Source organism: Syngnathus typhle, linkage group LG9, assembly GCF_033458585.1.
Source record: "Syngnathus typhle isolate RoL2023-S1 ecotype Sweden linkage group LG9, RoL_Styp_1.0, whole genome shotgun sequence".
NCBI lineage: Eukaryota > Metazoa > Chordata > Actinopteri > Syngnathiformes > Syngnathidae > Syngnathus > Syngnathus typhle.
In genome coordinates, this window is record NC_083746.1 from 9,717,028 (window position 1) to 9,731,535 (window position 14,508).

The following is a 14,508-nucleotide window of genomic DNA, read 5'->3' on the forward strand; positions in this document are numbered from 1 at the left end:
GTGCAACCTGGAGCCTTAATGGCGGGCGTAATTAATTCTGCTGATGTTAATCACCAGGGCTGGTCCCCACAATTATCAGCCCTGTGCAGATGGGGCACAGCACAGACATGAAAAATTAGGAAAATGAATCTGTAATGGGGTGGCAGATCTAATCTGTGTCAGAGAAAACAAAGTTAAGGAAGAGCAAGGAGCCTCAGGATTCCAGGTGAAAGCCAGCGAGGAAAACAAAAACCTGTGTGGCACGGCTGAAAAATGTCACCGGCGTGTCCGAAGTGTTTGGTAATTACTGCAGTATTCTTAATTCATCACCAAAGATCAACATCTCGGTCCTGAACAATGCTTTGGGAAGGAGGGGAGCCTCGGTGGTCACCGGGACGAAAAGGTTAATCGGGTTCCGCTGTGTGGGCTTTACAATCACCACGTATACTCACTCACTGGATAAAATAAATACATTAATTTAAAAAAAAACACGCTGCCTCACATAGATAGATGAAGAGCAGATTCATGATATATGTCGGTGCATGTATCCACCGACTAAAAAGGGACAAAACTGTAATCAATGAGCGCACGCACACACTGATTGTTTCAATCATGGGCCTTACCGATGAAAGAATTACCAAAGCATTAACGGTCAAAGGACACACACTCCCAGAGGACATTTTCCTCTGCCAACGTCAAACAAAATTAAGCAAAATACAACTGATTAATTGAATTGCGGAGGAGCCATTTTTCAAGCTCTTACTCGGCTCTGGCAGTCGGGGCATGGCGTCATTGCTATTTGGTCTGCTTAATTAGTCTTGCGCCTAGTTTGCACATTCTTACAAAGTCTGGGCCATGATAATAATAATAAATCTTTAGCCATCATAATTGTTCTTAGAACGGTAAAAAAGCGAGTGGCAATAGACTGGAGTGTCGCTCGGTTATTGATGAGATGTGTAAGCAGCTCTGTTAGGATGTTGCTCCCGGAACACATTCTAATACTACACATAGCTAGCATTGATTGATTGAGTCTTAGCGGATTTCTGTACTTTGACTGATTGTGCAAACGATATGTTTTCTTAGGTAATCATATCCATGTCATAAAGCTTTACAAGCTAACTTTGTTTAACATGATGATACTCGTCTCTGAGACAAAAAGAAAGGAAAAACAACCCTAAAATTAACCGCTCCCGTGATTAGAAGCTATAAATATGAGCAATACAAAAATAAATGTGTACGCTACCAAAAATAACATATATGAGAAACATGTGCAAGACCTCAATAGAAAACAGTTATAGATATGACTACTGTTTTTTTCCATGTATAATGCGCAAAATTTAACTAATTTATTGTCCTAAAATCTGGGGTGCGCATTATACATGGGTACAAAAAAAATATATATATATTATTATTTTTTTTTTTTAAATCCGGATATCATACGGAGGCCACCATTACAGATGCGCTTTCTTCTCTGCTGTTCACTTCAAACACGCTCCATACGAACACAATGCTCTCGTATCAGACGCTTGCTAGATCACCTGCTCGTATGCTCTCACAATGTACCCTACACAAATCCGAAACATTTCTTCGCTATTGAGTATGCTAGCGCATGCGCAGTGATACTGACCGGCAGAATAACATCCGGTTGTTCCCAAAGATATTTTTTCTGAAATAATTTTACGACTTAAGTAGGAGTCAAAATTTGGGTGCGTATTATACATGGGTACAGGCTTTTTTCCAGCATCAACATGCCATTTTTAGGGTGCGTATTATACATGGGGGTGCATTATACATGGAAAAAAACGGTAAATAGATATAACACTCTGAGTTGCTTGCTTACGGTGATGCTAATGCTAAGATAACATCCATGCTGTCTAATAGTTTAAAAGGAACATTGTCTTAGCCAACATGGCTGCCACTGTGACGTATTTTAGCCTGCTTAGTCTACTGTAAATCTATTTATCTATGATGAGAGCAACACAACCCAAAATCATGTGACCGGCTCTGTCTGACGGAACCAACATACTTTCACAGCTACTTCAAAAATGGCCGTTCTGGATGGACAGTGCTGAAAAGACAGTACTATGGGTGATAGTGTTTTGTCCTGCTCATCAAAGTGATATTCACCCCTATTTTGAACCACAATTACACGTGCAATCAATTCGTCCATATTGATGATATCCCAGTTAACTCCCAAGTTTTTCCCCAACCTCAATATACACGGCAAAGGTCAAAGTCTCGTTTTGTTGTAATTACTCACAAGGGGGGGCAGCCGCCATGTGAAAGCCAACGAGGAATAATAGATGGCGCGCTTGTTTTGTTCATTGTTCTCTGGTCAGGTGTGACCAGGTGTTTACACAGGCCACACACTCACAGCAAAGCGAAGGACGTACGGCGCATTTAAAGACGCCCTGCAAAACTTGTACAGCCCACATTTATCATACACGGACGCAATCTTGACTAGCAACAGATTCCGTTTTTTTTTTTTTTTTGTATAACAGAGCAATTACATTCATGCGTTTGGAAATGGTAAAAACCTGCCCGCGATGGAAACTAAAGGATGCAGAATTCCCCCCGAGAGGTCGACGTGATGGAGATTAGTATGGTCATAATTCCGGCAGATTATATGCTAATGCACTCTCGCCTGTTTGTGGGAGGAAATTGCATTGCGGTTATTAGCGTGACACCCGAGCTCGGAGATGCTACGCCCTCATCGGCTCGCGGATGTCCTCCGTGGATTTACATTTTTATTACAACATGCAGTGAGATGAAATAACACCGCACACACCCTCCTCCGCCCCCAAAGATTTAATTGAATGTATTCAAATGTGATTCATTGAACAATTACTTTCTCATTCTGCTAGTGCAATTGTTTTGCCTATACCCGGGCTCGCCTTTCCCTCTCCTCATCCTCTCACTAACACTCCCACTCCCTTTAAATTAGAAATCGGCCTGGCCTTTGAGGGGGAATCAATAGTTGCATTAATTACAGCAATTCATTACCCAAATAAACGTGGGACTCAACCTTTGCTCGGATACAAATTCGGGGGGCGTGGAGAGACAAAGGCCTGCACCGGGAATCCCTGTTGCATTAATCTGCAGGATCAAACACCGGGGAGTGTCCGGCCCGAGATCAATCCCCACGCATAGACGGTGACTTATAGGCGCCGAATACAAAGGTGGTCATGTGACATGGCTCTCTCTCTCTCTCATGCTACGCTGGTGTCGTATTGGGAGTTCTGCCGGCCCACAATGCACTGGGGCTATCAAGCCAGGCCCCCTGCTCCCCAGATCCCAACCCCATTCCAAGGTTTGTCCCTCTTAAATTCTTCCACCGCAGAGACTCTGGTGATGGCGGCAGGTAGAGGACGCAGTTAAAGGACATTCCTCTCCCTCACTGTCATCTTCACACTGCCAGCCTATTTGTGAATTATATCTCTAGCGTTGGCCGTAATAAAAGATGGTAATGATGGATCGCAGTGATAAATTACTGTTGAGTGGATTGTTGGGTCGTGTTTTTTGGTGGGTGGGAGCTGGGCAACGTTCAGGAAAAGTACAAATGAATAACGTAATGTTGTCACGTGCGATAGCTATGATGGCAGAAATTCAGTAATCAAAAGGCAGAGAAGTCAGTCGTGACCCAGTTCAAGAAAGTTGGGCACACTTTGGGCCGAATGAACTTATGCCACATGAACTCCGGGCACGGATGAGCGTCTCATCTGGGCAGCTCCTTTAATGCGAGCTGACGTCTCATTGGCCTCCAATCTTCAGAAGATCTGACCCGACCCACTTTTGGAGTCGGCGGCTGCACGTCCACAGAGGACCTCTCAACGCAGCACTTCTGGAAAACTTTTCGAAGGATCCACCGCAGCGTTATGATTCAATCACGTCTTGTAGTCTGAGTTGTTTTTACTGCTTGTAAAAAACCCAAACATAAGCTCTCTTTACAGCTTTTAAAAACTAAAAGCTGATTTGTTTTTCATAAAAGTCCATTTGAGTTGGCAACGGTCCAAAAGTGCCACTAATTAAAAATCAATCTGCGGGCCATTAGCGAGAGGGTGTGTGCCAAGGTTGTGTGTACCAGAGGATCATTTGTAATGGGGCCGGCTCTGGAAAGGAGGGATGGGAGGTACACAAGTGAGATAATCTGGGGACCTGCTGGTTCTTAACTTAACAATTGATACTATGTGTAAAGATGCTGAACTTGTAGTCTGCACTAATTGATCCACTTTGCCTCATTGGGAGAAAGCTGCAAAATAAATGTGGGTGTTCATTGCATGCGAGAGACTCCATAGATAACTATTAAAGGTGGAGTTGTTGCCCCGATTCTGATGGCTGCGGAAAGCATCGCAGAACAGCCAGACATTTGTCTGCTTTAGCATGAGTGCTTGAGAATGTTTAAGTGATAAATCTTGGCTAACTCCAACCAGCACCTTGGGAACAAAAAGCTGGAACCTCTGCAACTTATTAAAGTTGGAGGGGTGGATACTGTAGCACCTTTCCAAAATCGTCCCAATTACGGAGGTGTGAGGTTGCCACTGACGACGACAAATTTTCTCCCTGTGGTTTTAAATCATAGCAAATATTTTTGTGGACTAGAGGCTGTACAGTATTTTTATTATTTCCAATGGGAAAATTAATTAGGAACATGAACAGAATTTGTTCGACACAATGGAGTCAATATGTGAAGACCGCTAACGTTAGCTGCTAGCTTAATATGGTTTGTTTCTACCGCGATATAAGTAACGTACGTAGATATCGATTTTTTTTCCACACATCTATTTCATGAATTGGAGTCGTTTGGAGAATTGTGAAAAGAAATTCAAACAATGGCAGATTGTTTCTAAAGTGTCCTTTTTTTAGTAGGTCAAGAGACTTGTGAGCCTTTCGGTGTGGCCGCGAGGCAAAGGGGGGAAATGGAGTGCGAGGGCAGAGTGTGTCAGACACGCCAAGGTGTCGCGTGCGTTTGATAATGCATGAGTCTCCGGAGCGACGGCTGCTCCGACGGAAGGCGAGCTCAAGGAGAGCTCAATAACAGAGCTGTCAATGTATCCCCTTTTCGAGTGTATTTTTAGTGGCCGCCATCGCCGGGGCCTCATGCATATTTCAATAGATCTTTTGTATATTAGGTGCGGGGGCAGCCACAAAGCGAGAGTGAAGACGAGCGCAGCACGACCGCGAAGAAATATGGGCTCGATTGTGAGATTTGACAGAAGAGCTCGGCGTGGCCCTCGATAGCTTGCCTCTGACTTTGAGTGGATGGGCCGGCAGGACCTTCATTGATTGCATTTGGAGACAACAAAGAGATGACATTGAGCTCGCCGCACGAGATGTACAACACGTTCAAGTTGCGGGGCTAGCGTCGGCGTGTAATCGCACTCGAAAGGGGGCGAAAAAAGTGACGGAAATTAATGGATAGGCTCACAGGCGGGATGTAGACACGTAATCACACTCGCACAGACACAAGGCGGTTTTCATTGTGCAATCGCTTCGACGCTATGATTAGCCGCTGAATGGCACACGTAGGGATGCGCCCTAATCAGCGCATATCATTTTTCACACACGTTGTCAGGTTTATAGCAGCAATGATATATATGAGCTTGATTGGTATTTTTTGAAAGTAGTGAAATTTATAGTGAGCATTTTAATAGCCATATTGAACATCAATGTGTTTGTTGAATGATGTACGTGCAGAGTTGGACACCACCTTGTCTTCACATTTGTTGATGAGAGTGTAAATTTTTGCCGTGCTGTTTGACAATCTGTTTGCGCTTCGCACTATAAACATGTTAAGGAAAATTGATGAGCAGCAGGAGGAGATGTACGGAAGGAACTGTATTGCTGTTTTGTATTTGTGTGTATATAAATAAATAAATACATAAATATATTTTTTTCCACACAAAGTGAAGGGGGGAACAAACAATAAACAAATTTGATTTCAATGGAGGAAAAATATATTAAAATTAATTTCAAAGCCGTTCCATGTTACATTATTTGCATTAGCATCAGCGCCCAACCTCAACCGTTGTGGATGCGTCATGTTCTGGCTGGCCGCTGCTGCTGCTCCACCCAGCACAATCCAGCAGTGGTTTATTGAAGTCCAACTGATCTAATCAAAGGGTTGAAGCTCAACGCATTACAGATGACGAGTCATAACTCTGCAGCCGGCAGCAAGTGGGACGTAGGCGTGATGACATCAGCTTTAAATCTGAGCAACTCCTTCAATTCTCTTTTCATATTCTACAAAAGAGCATTGGGGGAATCCAGACAAGCAGACTTTCCATGACATCCAAGTCTTGGAATTTTACTCCTGTGGATTGCTGGATTCTATTAAATTCTCTTTTGTCTTACTTTAATAGCGTATGTATGTAGCTTATTTTGGCAAATGTTATTCCATAACAGGAGCCAACAAATGAGACAAGTGCCGCACATCTCTCGGGTCTGTTTAATGTTGAGGCGGCACCTCGGTCTCCATATGAAAATGGAGGAAATTTGGCCACGATAAGACTTTGGGCTTAAATGTCCTCAGATGTCAGGACGTGTTGCTTCTCACTGCAGATTGCACTGCAAAGCACTGCCAAGAGAGGGAGTGCTTCGTTGGGCGTCGGGACCATTTGTTCGCGTTGGGGAAATGTTTTGAGAAAAACCCTCTCAAGCAATAAATAAATCTGTCTTGAATTGGGCAAGACTCTTTAGTTCCTCCGAAAGGTAATCAATCATCTCACTGAGATATTGGAGACAACTTCATGCTTCCAACTGTGGGAATTGGTAAGGACCAATTGTTGTTGTCCAGTGGACCAAAAAGTAGAGATGGAAGAGTGGCAACATTATATTCTGTATTTTTCAACATCACTTTGACCAAATCTAATCGGTCAAAAAATACTTATCTTAAATACTAAACAAATGGCATCTTGTAGTTTACACAATCATCCATTTTCTCAATCAACAACACGCTTCACCCACTTCAACAAATGAATCAATGGCGTCCCCTTTGCTACTTTAAACAACAGCTGTTGATGTGAGGTCGCTGTAATTACTTTTCCTGAAGATACGTTTTCCAACAGTTTGGTTAAGTACACCCCAAAATGGTTTGTATTTCCGCCACAGGTGGGATAGCTACAAGAGCTATGGTAACAAGCCAAACACTAAAACAGCAGGGGAGCCAGTAAAAAAATGTAACAGAGTAAAATAATTTGCGGTAGACTAAAAGCTTTTGATTGGCTGAGCATTTTCACTTGCAAAATGTGACTAGTGAACAAGAACTAAGTGAGGAGGCAGCAACCTTATTTAGAGGTGTAATTACAACCAGAATAGCAAAGTCAAAATATGCCTGCTGCATTGGAAATCCATGGTGTGTAAGGATTGCCCTAGAACTTTCAAGGTGCTCTAACGAGAAGCAGAGGAGCGGTCACATTGATGGCACAGAGGCCATCAGATTTCCATTATTGACTGCAGCAGATATTGCACTGTAGCGCTGTGTAAATTGGTTCCTGAGGGCCTTTCAGCTCTCTGAGCAGGGGCAAAGCGTGCAGGTTGTCCCCCCCCCCAATCAACCCCCAAGCCCTCGGCTCTGTAAATCCTAACGGCGGACCGCTTCCAGTCCCTTCACCAGCGCCGGGCCCCCCCTCCTCTGATCAATACCTAATTCCAGCCTGTGCAATCAGCCAATGTTGCCCAGGCAACGCTGATGTCACACAAGTTGGACACGGGCTGTTATAACAAATCATTTTCTTTAAGCAAACGTAATTGAGTATTTGCACAGTTGGCTGAGACAATTTGGTGCTCCAATCTGAAGGAACGCCTCAGCTGCTGACCTCACCAGGTAGGCGGGAGGAGGTAACCATGGCAACAGCGTTTATCTTAGCGGTGCAATTCATTGTGGGTAGGTGAAAAAAAAAAAAAAAAATCTAATTCAGAATTGTTAACTTAAAACTGTTTTCACATGACAACTTTTGGATTTTAATATAACAGCAAATTAGCTATTTTACTTCATATGCTGCCTTGGTTTTAATAAAAAGAAAAAAAAACGTTTTAACAATGCACGCAAACGTAGAAATTACACCGAGGTTGAACAACGAGTGCACTGTGTGTCTTTTTGATGTCTTCAGTTAGCCAGACATTGAATGAATGACCTGAAAGTCCTTAAACATTGTTAAGACAGATTCAGGCAGAGGGAAGGAGCCCGTTGCTTGGCTATAGATGAACTCTCCCCTGAGCCGCCACGGCGCCTAATTCAATCAGAGCGTCTCCACGTCCGGCGTTCCCTGGCACTGATGTATTGCCGGGTGCAAGCGGTGGTGTGCGCCATCACTGCGCGGATCAAGTTATGTCACACTTCTTTCATGGCCGCTACGATTTTATTCCACGGCCGTCCTCGGATGCTGAGAGGTGAAGGCATTAGTTTGATCTGCCAGGTGTGATTGCTTTATCTGATCACGGACTGAGGAAGGCGCAATGAAGGTCGACCGGGTTCCTTGGTACAATTGCTGATAATGCGCATTGTACAGTATGTCAAATTGGTAGATATGCAAACCGGGTTTTACGCAAATCACTATAACAAGCAGCAGTTTGGCAATTTCAATCAGTGAGTTTGTTGAAGTTGACTGTGGAACTAAACGATTAAAAAAAATAGAATGACACTTTGTGTATTCAAAACAGTCACATAGGTTAGTCTTTCAATCCGTGAGTGCATCTATGTTTTGGCGCTTTAAGCAAACGACCGAACACAAAAGTGCAGCAACACATGGCGACTGACACTTCTTTTCCCAATATTTTGGTTTACAACCCCCCCATCGTTTTTTTTTTTGCAGAAAACCTATATTAAATGTTTATTGGAGTTTTAAATATGTCAGTTACGAGACGTAGAAGTAGAAGTGTATTTTACAGTTACACAATAAGAGGTTCCAGTTCAAGCCAATGTTTTCTATTTGATAGAATATGGAGATATTCTAATTCAGACCACAAAGTGTACATTTCCATATTATTACCCAAATGTATTCCTGGGCTGCATGCTTTATTCAAGGTGACATTGCGTTCTTTGCATTACGGTATGACAATATGCTGAATATGATTATATGGCACTGATTCAACTTGTCATTTTCTGCACGAAACACATTAAATAAATACAAAGTGAATTAAATGTGACTATTCTTGCAAACAAAAGCTGAGCTGCTTCTTTGTATATTCTTGACAGCTTGTGACTAACAGATGAGTCATCATTTAAATCCTATGCCTGCCGTTTCCCTGCAATGATTATTTATGGCCTAAAACACATCTTTTAAATCAAAAATATTTTGAGATAAGCAAGTGCCAATCTCCATTGCTCAAAGCTGGAATGAGTATTCAAAAAAAGGGAGGGTGGGGGGTTCCAGGCAAGGGGAGCGTTAACATTAATTAATATTTGTTGGGGTGAAAATGAAACCCAGATCCGTGCTAATTTCAATAGACAATTAATCATGGCAGTCTGTAATTACACTGGGGAGTTTACAAATGATTTTTTTTAAGGGGGCAGAGTAAAGGAAAGGAGATAAACCCCTCACCATCCTAATCATTGGCTTCACACCAATCCCTGCAGAAAGAGCAATTAGAGCAAACAGCAGCAGAGAACTAATTGTGCACCGGGAGAAGATGAAGGCGCAATCTTAATTGCAGTGAACCCACGTACACACACCGCCATGCTCAGGGAACAGAACAAGTGTGCAACACTTCCAGGTGCCAAAGTCAAAACAAGCTTCATAGGAGCCCCTTTCCATTTCTCGCCATTTGCCACACACGCAGTCACATGCGACATCCTCACTGGGCATGTTAGCATTGTTTCACACATCATAAACTGTGCTATTTGCCATAAATGACTCCCATTGACTTTTAAGCCACTCAAGAGGGGACAATAAATACATACTTGATGTGCACTTCAATTCAATATAAATGATTGTCTGTCACGGTGATTCTGAGTTATATGATAGTACAGCAGTATTATTATTGGTGTTCTTTCAAATTAAAGTCTTTAAAAAGGAGTGATATGCTGTAAAAGGTTACTAACAAACTCTAACAAATACCTAAAAAAAAGATTTCCATTTATGCGATAGAATAAAAAATAACTACGATTATATTCCTGGTACAAACGGGCTGCTAGCTAACATTAGCCTAAAGTTAGCATTGATGTGCTAACATTAGTTTATGTTAGAGAGTTCATCTCAGTGCTTTGTCAAACAGATTGAGAGAAAAAAAATTGAGCGGTTGACTTAAAGAAGAGTGTCTAGTTTACGAGCGTTTCTTAATCGTTACGAAGTGAATTAGATGGACAGTGACCGATGAGTGGCACTTGCGACACCATCTCCAGCGAGTAAGAAGATACAAGAGCAGGCACGCTGGAGCCTCGCGCGCTTCCTCGCGTAACCGTATCTGTTTAACTTTATAATCGGGGCTTTATTAATGCAATGCTTGTCTTCCGCCTAATAATGAAACAACACAAATAAAATAAATTGTGATCAATGGAGGAGAGCGAAGACAGATGAGGAGTCTGTCACATTGGGGATGATACCAATTTATCTCTTTAATGCATCTCCATGGGGTTCTCTCACTAAAGGATACACATTACTGAAGCCCTCGTCTCATTGGGAAACGCGTGAGAGGAATACGAACGTGGCTCGTCCGCGCTTCTCGCTCACTAAACGCGCAACCAACAGACACTTCATTAGGTACACCTACAGTCTGATGAGACCCGTGAGATTTTTTCGCCATAACTACAGTAAACCGAGGTAATGTTTCCTATTAAAATGAATAGAAATGCAATTAATCCGTTCCAGCCGCCAAACTAAGCAATGGTGAGCTTTTTAATCAGTGCATGGATAATAAAATAAACATAATAAGTGAAAGCACACTATTAGAAAGGAAGTGAGGAGAATAATGCTATAAACAAGTGAGTGTGGCAAGAGAAGAGCATCCACACAAGAAGGTGAAAGAGCAGAAGGCGAGGCAGTAAATAACACGCACGGCTCCACCGGGTCACCGTTGGCGCTGCATGGTGAGCCAACGACAAGAGCAGACGTCACTTCTCTTTGGGCTCTCAGCCACATTCATCACATGCAACAACTTGCAACTTCTTTGTGTGTGTGTGTGTGTGCGTGCATGCCCCATTTTCTAGGGGAGGGGGACAATGGCAGTTAAGGAGGACCAAGGTCAAATTTAGACTGGCTCATAAATTGTTTTGTTTGATGGCCAACATTTGCCTCACTAGCAAGGGGAAGGCCAAGACCATAAAACCATAAAAAAGGGCCAGCCAGCTGTAGGCTTGGCTGCCGGTATTGTTGTTCTGGGGAGGACGAGACTCTCCCAGTGGAGCTCCAAACATGATTCTGGTCCACATGGAGAGCTATTACTCAAGCCGCATTGCTTTCTGATTTGAGATTCACACTGGCAAGCGGAAATCTAAAAACATCCTGTTGTTCAGGTCAGGACAGTTTCTTAATCTTGATACGTCTGGTTGTTTTGATTATTTTTGATATTTCTCAATTTGATTAAGTATTTCGCAAATATGTTTTCGTACTTGTTGCCATCATATATTGTATAAGTGTCGTAACGCGAGCACGAGGAGAACATGCAAACTTCAGCCGACGTTCCTAGGAAATCTCAATGGCCCAATACTAGCAAGCTCTATTTACAACATGCCCATGGGCTGCTAGGGAGGTCCTTGGGGCGTACCTTCTGCGTTGATGACCCCCTGCCATAACACTTGTCCTAATTAGGATCCCGACCGACACTAGTCGCCAGTCAATCGCATCAACCTTGATTTAATCAGACCATAATACATCAGGATGTTTTTATTTGTACAAAAAGCTCCCTTATTACATTTTAAACACAATTTACGGTTGATTTAGCGCTTGTTGTTGTTTTCTTTGTAGAATTTGTAGCCAATCATAAAAATGCAGATTGCCATCTTATAGACCAATTAAAGATGCTCATTCAAAGCGGGTCTAAATCCTTCCTGAGCGCGCTACTATCCTAGTAGACGTTGTGCACATAGCCGAGGTTGGGAGATGCCCACTAAATCACAATAGTAGGCAGATTTCGGGGCTGGCTAATAGCCGTTGCTGAGTCGATAGTAAGAAACGTAGAGCGGGTGCAACGCTTGCACTTAGGAGGGGGATTTGGGAATCCCTGGACAGGACCCCCGTGTAGGCTCGCCGCGGACAGGCCACACCTCATTCCTCCGCCGAAACCCCCGACTCCCCCCGTCCACTCGACACACTCAGCTACATCTGCTGCTCATTAACGCCGCCATAATGAGCCTTTGCACCTGAGCTAAATAAAACTCCCTCACATCCACACGGCCAAGACCGCCGCCGCTGTGTGTGTCAGCACAGCTCGCCGCTTGGATACCCTGGACACCCCCCTCCACACACACACACCAGCATCATGGTAACTTGCCTTCTTGTTGTGTGTGAGGACATTAAAATGTGGTGAATGGAGGAGCTACTGGCTACACATAAAACCCCCTACAGGTTCTCCATTCACAGCCATAGCCACAAAGCGGATAATGACGTCCATAAAACTGTCAGGAGGGAAGAATTAATGTGTATTGCATACACGGCTATAATTCACACCTGCCTTTAAGTAGCTGGACGGATGAGATAAAATAGTTAGGCACTAAATAGATCAGGCACTGTGGAAATATTTTTATGATGAAAAAAGTCTGGTCAGAACTGTGGACAAATCCAGGTCTTGTTTACCTGACCTCACTTATTGATCTTGTGTGAAAGCATTACCAAGATAAATCTTAATTTTATAAAATGTGGAATAAAGGTACCTCAACGTGATAACAGCTTGTGTACAGCTAGCTTAGTGTTGCTACGTTCAAATCTGGCTAACAGTTTTACACATTTCGACAATTCAATTCACAGTATTTCAATTCGGTTGATCTGTAGTTTTATTATTTTAGCATCATCGTTAATATGACCCCGCCTTAAAAAATAAAAAGCCCCTCCTTCCACCACCAAAATTTGATTTAGTCAGACAAGAAGCAGCAGGCGAGTTTGAGCGAGGTTCTTTTGACAAATGAACACGACGCGCGAGGGGGAAAATAATTTGACAGGTGACAAATGTTGAGCAGCGATACAATCTGAGACGCAGGCCACCTGAAATATGGCTCACTCTATTAAAACCATTCATGGAGGATATTAAATAGTTCTTTAAAGACTTCAAACATTCGATAAGGTTCTTCTCGCGTTCGGCTAAATGATTTTGCGATTAGGACACGCATGAGAACAATAGACAATCGTTGCGACTGGATTTGCTGCTATGTTTACTTAGTTTGGATGCAAAAACATTAGAGTTGTTAGATTAATCATTTTGCGACCATAAAGAGTTATGTTCAGGAGTAAGTTTTCTGTTTTAAGTTGAGAGACCAAAAAGGTGCATAAACGATTGCCCCGTGTTGAGTGGAGGAAGGATCGTCGACTAAATCAATCAATCTCCATTAAAGCACATTAGATTATCACATCAAGATGAATTGTAACAATGTTGCAAGTTGGTCTTTGTCTAAACTTTTGATTTGGGATTTCATGTTATTCCATCTGTTAATCAGCAAAATCCAATTAGCATGGTAATGACATTTTCCATTATATTTTAGCAATGAGCTAAAGAGACTTTAAGGTAAAGCTACTGTACGGCGGTAGTTTTAAATCCACAATGTGTTATTTTCTTTGATGTTTCATCTGACAATATATTTCATTTCAACATACATATATAGATATTCAAATATTATCCCGTGTGGCTTTTATTTTTCTCTGCGCTATCCATGAATATATTTCCACAAATATGGTCCTATTCTACTCATGTGTTTCTGTCTGTGTAATAATTTAAGAAGGTGAAAAAAACAAAAAAACAAAAGGTGCATAAACTGTTTTACATACGTAATATAGATTGGTTATATGTACAGTATGTGCAGTATCTAATTATTCTTTGTGAATTGTTTTGTCTTTTTTGTTTTAGCTTTTTCAGAAGCCATTGATTTAGTGTTCATGAATTTATGCAACACGGGTGCCGAGCAGGTTGCATAGGCCATAACTCATGGGCCAAAAGTTGCCCTTATTTACATTGTACACAGTACAAAGGGATTTCTCACTTTGTAGCAAGAAACATTCGGTGTAAATCCTCTTGAGACGGAATAGTACACAGTTTAGGCAGGTAGCACAAGAAACAAACAACACAGAGTAAAAACATGTTTGTGACAATAGGATGCAATTTGTTATTCTGAGGAGCAGTCGTTGATTTAAATAAAAAAATAAACTACGCTCTTAAAATTTAGCTTTTGGTTGATTTGCATAACTGCCGGCATAAAGTGTTAGGGGGAACTCACTAAAGTTTTTACCGCTCGTCCTGTGTCGATTTCAGGGACATGTGGCAGGATGGGAATTAACAATAAGTGTTTTTTTTTTCTTTGGTGGGTTAATGGATCACGTAAGGTTTTTCCTCAACCCAAATGTTATTTTTACAGCCATTGGCAAGGAGCCTTTTAGTTCATTGCGCCGC

General features: G+C 42.3%; 1 long non-coding RNA gene across 2 annotated transcripts in view; it reads right to left on the reverse strand.

Moving 5' to 3' along the window:
* The window catches only part of LOC133159435 (uncharacterized), a 37,000-nt gene that overhangs the window by 8,188 nt on the left and 14,304 nt on the right, over nucleotides 1-14,508 (reverse strand). The window lies entirely within an intron of this gene.